This window comes from Mercenaria mercenaria, chromosome 15 (assembly GCF_021730395.1).
Source record: "Mercenaria mercenaria strain notata chromosome 15, MADL_Memer_1, whole genome shotgun sequence".
Classification (NCBI taxonomy): Eukaryota; Metazoa; Mollusca; class Bivalvia; order Venerida; family Veneridae; genus Mercenaria; species Mercenaria mercenaria.
The window spans coordinates 64,364,712-64,377,124 of record NC_069375.1 but is presented as its reverse complement, the minus strand read 5'-3'; the positions used below and the strand labels follow the sequence as shown (position 1 = coordinate 64,377,124).

The 12,413-nt window shown below is 34.9% G+C and overlaps 1 protein-coding gene across 1 annotated transcript in view; it reads right to left on the bottom strand.

Moving 5' to 3' along the window:
* The window catches only part of LOC128549130 (uncharacterized), a 49,025-nt gene extending 40,663 nt beyond the window's left edge, over window positions 1–8,362 (bottom strand). Inside the window, exon 1 of the mRNA XM_053525449.1 lies at window positions 8,226–8,362. The gene's annotated coding sequence lies outside the window, so the exon portion shown is untranslated. The remainder of the gene's footprint in view (window positions 1–8,225) is intronic.
* Window positions 8,363–12,413: the final 4,051 nt, after the last annotated feature.

Sequence of the window (12,413 nt, the reverse complement as noted above, 5' to 3'; positions counted from 1 at the left end):
TGTATTTAAGATCCAGTCCACAACTATAAAATATATTGAAGGCCTTGACTCTCTGTTTTATGGTTTCACTAGAAGGGTTGTGTCTTCCGATCAAGAATTAGAAAATAAGATGACCATATTTATATTTACGAATCCATACAGATATGTTTTTGACTACGAAATGATTTATCTTACCCTGTAATAATTTGATTTCTTTTGAAGTATTATTGAAGACTATAAAATTGAAAATTGAAAATTCCATAACATATCTTTTACGTAATTTATAGTTTTGTCTTAAGTTGACAATACACTTTCAAATGCTACCAAAATCATATGAACTTTCCAGGCAATTAGCATTTGATATATTTCAAAATCTATGTTATATATATATGTAACTTGCTTATTTGTGACAATACCTTGAAGAAACTTGTTGGCGACGGACGGACTACAAGGCAGACGCATGTATGGCGTACGTCGGACACAGCGTGATCACAATAGCTCACCTTGTGTTCTTAAGGATGTAGGAGCGAATTTTTTCTAACGTAAATAATTTTTTCATACTCTGTAAGCTTGAAGAACAGTAGTTTCCAAGACAAACAAGAGAAGAAAAAACATAGGTCACCTAACTCGTTTTCATTTTATAGGGCATTTTCTTCACCCACTGCTTAAGCATTTCTGAAATTTTGTAAAATTAGAAAAATGGTGATACTTTATGAAACATATAATATCCCACTTAATGTTATAGGGATTTCAGGTGTTACAGGTTAATATGAATACAAGGTGATGCCAGTATAATATAAGCATAAATGTCACTAACAATTCTCTTTCATTTTGACATATTGACATAATTACCCCACCCACTTTATTGTCAATGGAAAAAACGTATTTTTGTTTGTTTGTTTGTTTTGGGTTTAACGCCGTTTTTCAACAGTATTTCAGTCATGTAACGGCGGGCAGTTAACCTAACCAGTGTTCCTGGATTCTGTACCAGTACAAACCTGTTCTCCGCAAGTAACTGCCAACTTCCCCACATGAATTATCAGAGGTGGAGGACTAATGATTTCAGACACAATGTCGTTTATCAAATAGTCACGGAGAAACGTATTTAGATCTACAAAAATATTTCTGACGTTTAGATTTTCAAAATATTTTGCAGCTTTAATGACCCAGAAAAATGCTTCAAAATGGAAAGAAAAAAAGTTGGGGTCACCGTGCATCTAAGAGATTTATTAAGAAAAAACTGTTAAAAATTGGTGAATTTTGATATTTTTTGTTCTTTTTGTTTTAGTATATGTTTTCTAGATAATATAATGTGCTATCTTGAAAACTTTTATTTCAATTATAGCTCATTATTATATGTATCAGTCAGTAAAATTTCAAAACCATACCTAATCTACTTTAATAGATATTTGACATTACCTACCCCTACCCCATTGTAAATCGTACGTCAATTTTAGGCAAATACCAGCCAAAAATAAGGGTGAAATAAAAATTTTCACAAAAAGTAGAATTTATTTGCTTAAATGGTTCATTATTAGCCATATTTTAATTATCTATCATTAATTGTTGGCAAAACTTTTGTTAGAAAGCACTATTCGGGGAAACATTTTTCAAAATGGCGGATATCCTGGAAAAAAAACGCTCGTACATCCTTAAGTGAGCGAAAAAAAAAACGCTTAATTTATTCTGATATTGTGCTCTTGAAATTTTCACACATTCTATGATTTAACTTGCTAGTGGAAAAACTGTTATATTTCTCAAATGCATCTTCTCTGTCAAAAAGTGTATATAAACTCAGTATGTTTTTGAACGAACTGCATCAGCTTGAGTGAGAATCATTCTAGAATGCTACATACTAATTTAAATGAAAATCCATCGAGTGGTAAACCAGAAAAAGTTGTTTAAAGGTTGTTCTATGTCTGTCAGTCCCTGAAAGGAGCAAAGCGAAACGATTAGATAAAATTGGGAGAGTTCTATACACGGTCAAAAGAGCAACAGACTAGATTTGGTGAAAACCTATTAAAAGGCTCATGAGAAGTTTTTTTAACTATTATTTCTATTTTAGCTCTGGTAGCCATTAAAATAGCAAACAAAACCATTTGGAAAAAAAACAAAGAGGCCAACGGGAAGCATTAGGATTTTATAATGATGTAACGAACAATGTTTGATGAAGATCCATCCAGCACTTCATGACAAGAAGGTGTTTAAAGGTATTTCTAATTTTAGCTCTAGGGGCCCCTTAAAATGGCCAATACCTCAATTTGTATAAAATCGTAAGAAAACTTTATCCTAATACAACAAACTAAGTTTGATGAACAAGTAGTTGATGAAGTAGTCTTATAAAGGTATGTATACTTTTAGCTTGAAGGGGGCAAAGTGCCTCCATTTCAAAAACCTTGGGACATGACCTTATGATAATGCAACAGACCACGACTGATAAAAAATCGATCTAGCAGTTCATGAGGAGAAGTCCTTTAAATGTATTTCTAATTTTAGCTCTAGCGGCCTATTTTTAAGGAACCAAGTGCACCAAGGACATCGGACATTATGCTAGGGATTTTGCCCTAAGTTCAATGCTAGTTCTTGACTTCAGTAGTTTTATATAACAGCTTCAAATACTGATAAATAAGTTATATTCCTATCAAACTGTCACAAAAAATAGTTTTATTTTATATTCGTTTTCTTGAAATTCGGACAGTTTGTAACTAAGGGTCATATTTTTGAAAAATTTAAAATGTGTATTTTTAGTTAAAATAAGCATTGGTATTTAAGGTATGTCTACTATGAAATATTTTAACAGAATAAATAAACTGATACCATGCAGATTATCAGTTTTATTGACATTTTTGAAAATAAACGAAACGGAAAAAATAAAAGTGGAACAAAACATTTGGTCCCTAACTGTACTTCAGTTATTTCCACCCGAGTGCCCATGATAACACTGATGCATTGATCATATCCTATTGTTTGTTTTCTATACATCTATTGCTATACTGTATTTATACACATGTAGGCATAGGAAAAAGAGATCAATATAATTGCACCTTTACTAATCCTACCAGGTGATCTGTATTACAAAAGTGCTTCTATTGTGACATTTCGATACAAGCAAATCTGTATTATCTGCACTATAAAATACTTACTGGTATTTCATTTTATTATCGACTTGTTAAAAGTTATTTTTTACCATAAGTAAGTTGACAAAATCATAGGAACCAGTGGTTCAGGGTTAAATCAAACACATATTAATAAATCCTAAACGATTTTGTTGTGCAAAAATGTATATTATTGTGTTTTAAACCGTTTTCATTTTCTACTCTATTGTGTAATTGCAAGGGAAGTAAACTAATAAATATCTCAGCTTTAAAGTTCTAGCCCAAGGCAAGAGTTGACATTCTTTGCGGATCACAACTTTGAATTAAATATTAAAATTTCTGTTATTGATATAAGCAAAACTATCATACATTGCACATTTGTGAAATCATTTTTGTTAATTTCAAGGACTTGGAAATCAATTACTAGACTTTATTTAATGTATTTCTATCAATGAAAATGTTAGGGTCTATCTCTAACACATGTACAATACTGACCGGGCATTATGTGGAGGATTATTATTGAATACATGTAGTGATGTAGCTGGCCATACAATGGCGTAGTTGGTCTTTTTCAGTTGAAACGGAGGGGTGCAGGAGACCGCCTACTCCACTGCGGGTTCAGGGATGCCTTACTTTTAGCACTTTATATCAGTGGAACTTCACTAGCTAGTATCAACATTTATATAGATATTCTTGGGGTGTCTGTGTTAGTTCTTTGAGGTCCTTACTAGTATTTCGGTTGGCTTCGAAATAAGTTTCAGACGTGTGGGCGAATTGATGTACAATCTTGGGGTGTCAGTGTTAGTTATGGGCGAGTCAGTATTAGTTATATGGGTGTCAGTGTAAGTTCTGGAAGCAATTAGGTTAGTTAATGAAATGGTGTCTGGTGTAGTTCTGTTAGGGTATAGGATCCTGGATCGAAAAAAAGCAAATGTTGCTCTTAAAATGCATTCTAAGTTCGCTTCAACTGTGTCCTACAAAAAGTAAAAAAAATGCACCTAAGTGGCACTATCCCATAGAAGATCGTCTGTATTTCTTTGTCATGTTTACGTTGAAGACACATATGTAATATGTCGAAGCCACTTGCTTGGTTCTTGACTTATGACAGATGCAGTTGTCTCAATCCTGATAACACTCAATCGACGGACTTAGACTGTCAAGAGGTAACAGATCTGATTGAAAAATTCATAAGATATACTGTCTGCTTTCTAGCTTCACTTTCTATGTCCCCTATTTATTTAGTTTAGTGTTTTCTGTGCTTGAAATATTTACAAAAATGAATAAAGCTGTATATATGTAAGGTTTAGGAAACACATGCAATAAGTGTCAAATATTTATGTAAAAATTTATTTGCTAACTCCCTGTACGTAGTTTTTTTCAATTTTAAACACTTTCCAACCTGTGACCAAGTGCCATCTTTGCAGCATACGTATATAATAATTATTTACAAAGGCATGTGAACTATTTTGTTGCGTCACTTGTGGGAAAGATGTTTAAGACGTAAAAATTATTTATGTTCATATTTCAATAGAAAAGAGGATGAGAAATGCCTACAAAGTCTTCTTTTTTGTTCATGAACTTGTAAAATGAAGTCGCATTTATCAAGAAATGGTCTTCAACTATCATAACTATGCAATTTCAGAAGTCTATCCCTATGTCACGTTTTCCTTAATCGGATAGGCAATCTAAATAGGAAAATGTCCGAGGTCCTTTGAACAAATTTAGCGGTTTATGAGAATAATTTCTTTAGATGTATTTCTATTTTAGCTCTTGTGATCCGAAAAAGGAACCAAGTTTGCTCACTTAAGCAAACTAGGGGGAGGACCTTATAATGATGTTTAAGACCAAGTTTGATGAAGATTCATTAAGCGTTTCATGAGAAGAAATCGTATTTCTTATTCTTTTTCTAAAAGCCCCTATAAGGGGCCAAGTTTAGTTGGTTTTGTTTTGGATTTAACGCCGTTTTCAACAGTATTTCAGTCAAATTATCCAGTGATATTTCAATAGTTTGGGTCAAAGAGTTTCAAGTTACTGAACACAAACAGGTTTCCATGTTCAAGCCCCTGTGATCTAGAAATTGTATTGGTTGACCAGAGAAACAATATACTACTCATCTACTCTGTGAGTCGTATCATCCTATGATGTTTGAAGGTTCTTGGTTTAATGGTCACCAAGTGATTAAGTGGATGAGACTTTCCATGTTATGGCTCCTGTGAAACTGACTTTTGATAGAATGACAACAAAATCTATAGAGGTCATCTGCTTTACATGGTCAGTTATCATATGACTTTTAACATTCTGTGTCTAGTGGTTACTAAGTTCTTGACCGGAAATTGTTCTCTAGTTTCCTAGTTTATTCAACAAATTCTCAGTTTGTATACATACAAAAAAAATAAAAACATGTTTTTTTTTTGTTCAGGGCCTTGTGACCTTGACCTTTGATGGTTTCACTCCAAAAACAGTATGGTTCAGCTACGCTGTATGTCAAGTTATCCTATGAAGTTTCAATATTCTTGGTCAAAAGGTTCGCAAGTGATCGATCAGAAACAGTTTTCCATGTTCAGGTCCATATGACCTTTACCTTTTATGAAATGACCCCAAAAACAAAACAAAAAGGTCGTCTACTCCATATATGCCTAATTATCCTAAGAAGTTTTAAGATTCTACCTCAAATGGTTCTCAAGTTATTGATCGGAAATGAAGTGTGATGGATTCTTGCCCCTGTGACCTTGAACAAGTGATCATACAGTCAATAGGAATTATTTATTTGGAAAGTCAAATCATCCTACGAAGTTTCAACATTCTGGGTCAAGTGGTTCTCAAGTTATTGATCAGAGATAGTTTTCTTTTTCAGGCGCTTGTGACCTTGACCTTTGATGAAGAGTCCCCCATAGGAGTCATCTATTCCATAAGTCTATGAATTTTGAAGGTTCTAGATCAAATGGTTCTCCAGTTATTGATCGGAAATGAAGTTTAACGGACGGACTGACAAAACAAAGAATATGTCTCCATGGGGAGACATAATAATGCTATAGGCCATGTTTGATAAAGCGATTTATGAGATGTTCTTTAAAGGTTTTTCTTTTTTAGCTCTTGCGGACCCTAAAAGGGGCCTAGGTTAATAATTTGAACAATCTTGATAGAGGTCTAGGCCAAGATGCTACTGACAAGGTATGGTGTAATTCTGACCAATTGTTTCAGAGGAGAAGATGTTTAAGTAAAAATGTTGACGCAAGACGCGAGACGACGGATAATGGACGCCAGGGCTATCCACCTATACTAAAAGTTCACCCTGAACAAAGTTTAAACAATTCTCTTTTCTTAGATTTCATCTGTAAAACTTTATTCAAATTTACTGCAAGTAAATTTGAAGTAAACATGTTTTAAATATAATCTTAAATGCAGGTAAATATAACTGAAAGTAAATTCCTGTAAACTTTTATCTCTCACAATTACTTGAAATCAACTTTGTTAAAAATGATACATGTACAAAACTTCAACTAAGTATCAGACATGTAAGGCATAGTGGCTATGATTTCGCAGATAAGGGACGTAACTGAGTATCAATAAAGTTAAACAAATCATATTGAACGTAAACTGGATGGGATTAACCCATGGGGTAACCTCATACTGGACATTGGGACCTTGTAAGGCATTCTGAACCATCTGCTCTTGTCGGACCCCTCCCCTTAACATTATGTATAAGAAAAACTTATCCCTAAGGAGGACATCCCTTAGTCCGTAACGCAGGGGCTGATGGATCTTTCAAATCATACGAATATAGACTGATAAAAAATCTGAATTGAAAACAAACAAAAGAACAGCTTTCTTTTGTTCGCCTCATCATGTGAACTTTGCTCTCAGTTAAAAACTAAAAATATGACGTAATATTTATAAAGTTTTATAAGGCAGACTGATTATAAGGCCGATGGATTGTTTAAGTGAATGACTGACTTATTATTTACATACCTAGGAAATTTGTCAAATAAATATAAATTGATTGATCAATCATTGATTAATATATTCATTGATGTATAGATGGAAGGATGGATGGATTGATTACTTTTTCAACTGCAGAATGAATTAAATCTACAAATTATACGAAGTGAAAAGTGATAGTTTTGATGTAACTATTAATTCAAATGTCGATGTTGAAATAATATCAACTCTTAGTCATATTCAATGCATAATTGTGTTATAATTGACATCAGGTTGTTTGTAACTGTAAATGTCTTGCATTGAAAATGACTAACAAAGCCATATAAATATACATACATTAAAGTTTATAAAATGTCAATAAACACACTTCAGTTATGTGTGATTCAAGCCACAAAGTTATACTGACTGTTCTTAGGTTTCCATAAATTAGACTTTTCTGTACGGTTTGTCTGTAGTACTAAACATATACCTCAAAGACATCTCAGACAATGTCAAAGAAGATGATAACAAAAGTATCATTTAACAATGACCTTTTGTGTAGGAAAATATATAATATATACAAAATAATTATATCATGAGAAATTATACATACTGGAGATAAATTTTGTAAATTAGCAATTTCAAACATTTTTTCATAGATTGAAATCTTGCATGAAACACAGTATAGCAGAATTTATTTTTGTATACAGGAGTAAAACGTAACAAAAAATGTAATTAAATCTAATATTTATGAAAATCAATTAATCGTATGCTTCGGTTTTTAGTTATCAAATTTTAATACCGGTTATTAATTTAATTTTCCTTTCTATACCTTAGCAACAAGCACATTGACATACCCTAATGATTACTGAAATTGTTTAGGTAATGTCCTTAAAGCAAAAGCAAGAAGCAAAAAAAAAAACGTATGAAAATAGCAAAAATTCTCACAGATTTCTTTTATTTTATTAAAGGCAAAAATAATTATGAAATATAAACATTTGCTCTTATACCCCAGTCACACATACGGCGCGGAAAGCTACGTCTAGCCACGGATAAAAACGTAGTAATCCGTATCGACCCGTATTGAAACGTACCTGAGACGTACCTTAATGTAGTAATCCGTATCAATTCGTACCAATTCGTACGGCTCAGGTACGGATCGATACGGGTTACTACGTTTCTATCCGTAGCTAGACGTAGCTATTTGCGCCGTATGTGTGACTGTGGTATTACATATATCTAAATCCACGACGTGATATTCGCAAGAAATAAAATTGTGCATCTAGTTTGAAATACCCAACCAAAAAGTTATAAACTCAAGATTTATATTTTCATCTTAAAGTGTAAAGAAAGAACGATGCTATCGTCAAATTGGTAAATATCTAGATGTTTATCTAAAACTTCATCCATAGTTCACGTCTCACGTCTGACAGACGGTGTTTCAGCTATGTAACTGCATAACTTCCTGGATCACATTACGTACCAGTTAAATACCTCGTACAGCCTTTACCACTGGTTTTAAAAAGTTCCATTAAGTGTCTGTGTGGTACACTGTAATATGACTGTTAACATTATCCGATTTATAATAAACATGAAGGCCAGCGGACATGAGTCAGTGAGTTGAGTTTTACGGCGCATCGACACAAAATGGTAATATATCGCCGAGGCCAGCGGACATAGTTACATATTCCCTAAAATAAAACATTTAAACGTTTATGTTGGAAACTTCATGCACACAATTTTATGACCCTCTGACAAGGTGTATCAAATTAATTTTACTCCCTTTAAACATGAAAGTCATTTATGGACATAGGAAAAAAGATTCTGGAAATTGTTTGATGTTGGAATAATTCCACGATGACCTTCTTTGGAAATAAGTCAAATGTATCAGATCTTCCAAATCCAGAATAAGTCATTTTATGCTAAACTACTTGTCGATTTTGAAATTGATTCATCAAAATAGTGATCCTTTACCACGACTGTTCATTTGATTCCAAAATGTAAAGAAAAAAGCGAGACCCTATACGCCAGATGTGAAAATCTTGATCCGAGGAGGAGGAATTAGAATTCAAAATATTTTTCGTTGGTGTGTGTTATGTAAATTGACTTTTTTCTTTTTTGTATGTATTTGTTTAGGTTGGCGTGGCCCTTATAGACAGGGACCCTCACCCTGTATTCATGAATCTTGCAACATCAAGCCGTAATAATGAAATGAATGAATATGAAGGCTGGAAGTTTAGCGGAAATTGTTCCGAATCCGATCTGGAGTTTGCTTGAGTGTTGTATGTCTGATTTGGCGTATGTTACGGTATATCTTTATATGAAATTTGATAAGTTTCGACACATCTCTGCCTAGTTTCCTTCAATGGAAAACGGGGTGTTAGGCGTTTGCATCCGATGGCAGTTTTCGATTTGCGCGCACTGTGTACAACAGAACATGAACACATGCGGAGGTGTTGTCAGAGTTTGATGGATGGAGGTCTGACGGGGATGGTTCCCCCCAGATCTGGAGTTTACTATAGTGTTTATATTTTTGCCTTGATGTGTGTTACGATATGTTGCTATATAATTTTGAGTGTATCTCGACACGTCTCTGCTTAGTTCCTTTCGATAAAGGGCGAGGTTATGGATACTTACGTCTGATAGTAGAGTTTTCGCAGATACATTGTGTACAACGGGACATGAACACATACGGAAGTGTTGAAAATTTTGAGGTGTTAGTGTATTTTTCTGAACTAAAATCTAATGTAGGAGGCTTGTTGGAGGTGGTTGCTATTTGTTTTTGTTTTTTTTAGCTTGGGTTTCATAGATTACTGTACGGTGAGACAAAGGTGTCTAGGTGGGTGGGTCCTTTCTGGTTACTCTAGGTCGGTGGAATTGCTCGGAATTTGGGGGATTTACTAGGAGTTCGGAGGATTTGCTCGGAATTCGGACTGTCATTTGTTTATTGTGTTAATACATCCCTCCAGGGGCCTGGCGGGGGCCTGAATAGATATCTGATAGGGCCTAGGTAGCTAGATAATGTGTTGCGGCTCCGCTCGCTGTGCGGGCTCCCAAGGTCGCCCGCTGCTCATTTAATAGCTCCTTGATAATAAATAGGTGCAGGAAGCGGGCTTGTATTAATCAACAACACCGCCCTCCCCCCTGTTTTATTTTTAAGAGAAACTAAAATATATAGATAGTATTTTCAACTGTTATTACGCATACAACTGGAAAGTTTTCTATTGCACACACTGTGTATAACAGGACATGATCACATACGGAGGTATTGATCATTTTGTGGTATATAGTGTATTATTGTGGCGTATATTGGTTTTGACATATATTAACTGATTAATTCTTATTTGATCACTCACTCACTTGATGTATGCTACGATATGTTGATGTATATTTTTGAGAGTATTTCGACACGTCTCTGTTTGGTTCCTTTCGATAAAGGGCGAGGTTATGGGTACTTATGTCTGATAATAGAGTTTTAGAAGATACATTGTATACAAAAGGACATGAATACATGCGGAAGTGTTGACAGTTTTGAGGTGTAAGTGTATTTTTGTGAACTAAGATCTTGTGTAGGAAGTATGTTGGAGGTGGTTGCTATTTTTTTACCTTGGGTTTCATTACTGACAGGAAGTCAGTGAAGTCGGCTGACGGTGACTGTGCGGTCGGCAGACGGTGGCTGTGCGGTACGACCGAGGCGTCCGGGAGGGTGGGTCTTTGCTGGTTGCTCTGGGTCGGTGGAATTGCCCGAATGGTTTCCCTCATTTTGTATAGACATTCTGCAGATAAGTATTTTGATTTGCTCGGAATTAGGAGGGATTATTGTCATATTTTTTTATAACGGTGCCCGAGTCGTTTCCCTCGCTGAATAGGGATAGTCTACAGATAAGTAATTTGATTTGTCACAAGTGATTTAAGGTAAGTATATCGCATTGTCAAATTTTGGAGAAGAGTTCTGATGTTATATGAGAGTTGGATATATATATTGGTGTAAGCTTACGATTTCAAGAGCGGCCCCGTCACCTGGATTGATTTGTGGGACAAATAGGACAGACAAATAATTTAGTGAGTTTCCAATAATAATATTGTAAGTGTTTCTTGACCGTATGGAAAGGTGTCGGCATTTGAGGATGTTGCGTCATGTGTGGAGCGGGCATCAATCTTAGTTGATTACACGGACAGGTGGTGCCTAATCGCTACTTGTGTTAGTTTGACCACAACAACATGGATTGTGTGAAAGATATAACCAAACTGCTCCTTAGTGATAAGTTGTGCTGTTCTTATGATCGCATGGATAAAAGGATGGATAGATTACTTCTTGACCCGTTTTGCTCTCAAGCGGATGCAGGTGATCATGAAACCTATAAGAATTTTTAGAAACAGAAGGCAGATTGGATAATCATCACAATTATTACAGGCACTTCTGTCTTATCATCTACAATGTTCAAGGTGATTGCACGATTAAACTGGTAGCCTCTTTCAATAAGGGTCTAGCTAGGTTCTTACAAAAATTTCATAATGATTTAAAACAAACGGTATAAAAAGTCTGCATAATCACTTTTTCATGGAAGGTATTAACTGCGATGAAGACATGTGAGCAATTTGGCTGAATGGTTTTCTTCGGTTGATGGGCCAGATAGGCAAGGAGCGTTGCGCGCGCGTAAAGGCCTTAACTTGCCATTAATTCTTCGCAAGGGAATTTATCTGGTGATTTGTCGGGGAATCCTTCAGACCGTTAGTGCACATGTTGAGTTGTGTTGATGCATAATGATTGAGAGTGATTAATATATGTTTTACTTTCATATAATAAAAATTAAAATTACCCATACTCCTTTTTAGCGGTTGGACACGGTGAATTGTGTTTGCCTTTAATTTGGAATATTAGAATGGCACTTTTTTCTGTGTGCCAGTTCTTTCATTTCATTATTGCAACTTGATGTTACATGACCCATGGATACAGGGCTAAAACACGTTTTTAATAGTGTTACGCCAACCAATACACATACATACAGTATTTTTCGTTGGTGTGTGTTATGTAAATTGATTTTTTTCTTTTTTGTCTTTCCTTTTAGCGTTTATGAGTGTGGAGGTGGGGGGGGGGGGGCAAATGTGTGTGTTAGGTGTGTACAATTATGTGGATCGTTGCATTCCTCAGATCAGATCACCATTACACATCTTTATTCAAATTGTAAAATGTGTCCCAGACATTAAATACAAAGGACATATACATATATACTCAATTTATGACCTACTGACCAAAATGATGCGCACTGTGCATCATATGATTGAAATTTACATGCCAAACTCAGAGTCAATACGTTAAATCCCGGTTGGATTCTCGCTTATATTTTCTAAAGGATGAATAAAGGAAATGCTTGGTTGACCGTAGTTTGGTGGTAGCGCCCCAAGGAATAGAATATTATT